Source organism: Peromyscus californicus, unplaced genomic scaffold, assembly GCF_007827085.1.
Source record: "Peromyscus californicus insignis strain IS unplaced genomic scaffold, ASM782708v3 Scaffold_8__1_contigs__length_139910024, whole genome shotgun sequence".
NCBI lineage: Eukaryota > Metazoa > Chordata > Mammalia > Rodentia > Cricetidae > Peromyscus > Peromyscus californicus.
In genome coordinates, this window is record NW_026294606.1 from 47,818,701 (window position 1) to 47,820,282 (window position 1,582).

Below are 1,582 nucleotides of genomic sequence, written 5' to 3' on the forward strand. Positions count from 1 at the left end.
GTCCCAAGGTATGCACAGTTAAGACTGTTCTCATAAAAATTCTTCTACAAGCAAGTGGGTTTAGTTGAGTTATTCTTTTCTTGGTGAGGAAAAACCATAGAAATTAACTGCCAGTAATTTATTTAAAATGAGGGAGGAAAAAATGATCCAATGTTTTAAGTTGCAGCACCTCAACACGCCCTAAACATTTTAGATTATAAAATCCAAGTGATGACTTGATGAGCCAATCAAACAGTTGTTCCAATTCTAATGCCTGCCTTGAATATCTCATGCCAATTAAACCTCTCCTAATACAGAAGATTGTGTTAAAGAGTGCTAAAATTCTGCTTGCTGCTCCCATACCCTGGTACTGTAATGCTTGTAGCTCCTCGAAGAGACAGAGATGTCTAGTCTCAACACTCAACATTGTAGTAACTTTTTCTCAGATCATCCTCTCAATAGTGTCCAGATTCCTTTATGTTGTTTTGAACTATGATGTCTGTAACAGCATCAAAAACAAACTGCACATGTTTTGGTGTTTATGGCACAGGTGAAGTTGGTGTACATCTCCTTGGTAGCTTTTTTTCTGTTCAGATCTTTAAACTGGCCCTAAATGTAAGCAACTGCCTCTTATATTGGAACCTGTGTTTCTGGGCATCCGACTGTTAATAGATTCCTCTTTATTTTTTTTTCCCCTGAAAGGGGTTTTTCTTATTAAAACAGGGAATGATTGAAGCATCTGTAAACAACTGACTGTTAGAAATGCTATAAATACTTTCATATGTTGATGCATTTGGTTCATTTCCACATCGTCTGCCAGAATGAGGTCACACTCACTGAGTGCTACACAGGAAGTGATTGTTCTCACTCCCTCAAACCATCCTGATTTTTGTTCACCTACATCACACATTTGGAAGTTTAGCTCTTTCAAGATTAAATGTGTCTCTACAATGCCTATAGTCTTCACTCTTGTCCAAAGAATGTCTTGATGAGTGGGAATGCAGCTGGTTTGGGATAGTCTACCCAAATTTCTTAGGTAATATGAAATAGAATCATTGAGTTGATATTCCATGGATCTGCTGAACCATGATTGCACACCATCTCACCATAACCGTGTATGGAGAGGGCATGAGTTCATTGTGCTCACAGATAAGCACTAAGGGAAACAAAAATGCTAGGGACCCAGGCTTGTCTCTTTAATGGAAGAGATGTGTATACCTGTTTTTCTCCTAGAAGACTGGGGATAGTTGTAGTTAATAAGCTGGTGGTGACCTTTACCATCTATAGGGCCAGGCCACACAGGAACCCCCCAGACTATTATGCTTATCTAAGACTTTCTCACTCTAAACTGCTGTGGGATGTTCTCTATGCTGTAAATGTGTTGCTCTGATTGGTTAATAAATAAAGTGCTGATTGGCCAGTAGCCAGGCAGGAAGTATAGGTGGGACAAAGAGAGAGGAGAATTCTGAGAAGTGGAAGGCTGAGGCAGCCACCATGATGAGAAGCATGATGTAAGATACCAGTAAGCCATGGGCCATGTGGCAAGGTATAAATTTATAGAAATGGGTTAATTTAATATATAAGAACTAGATAGCAAGAAGCC

The 1,582-nt window shown here is 39.4% G+C and overlaps 1 pseudogene; it reads right to left on the reverse strand.

Moving 5' to 3' along the window:
* Positions 1 to 434: 434 nt before the first annotated feature.
* On the reverse strand, positions 435 to 1,117 carry LOC128104524 (guanine nucleotide-binding protein G(i) subunit alpha-3-like; annotated as a pseudogene).
* Positions 1,118 to 1,582: the final 465 nt, after the last annotated feature.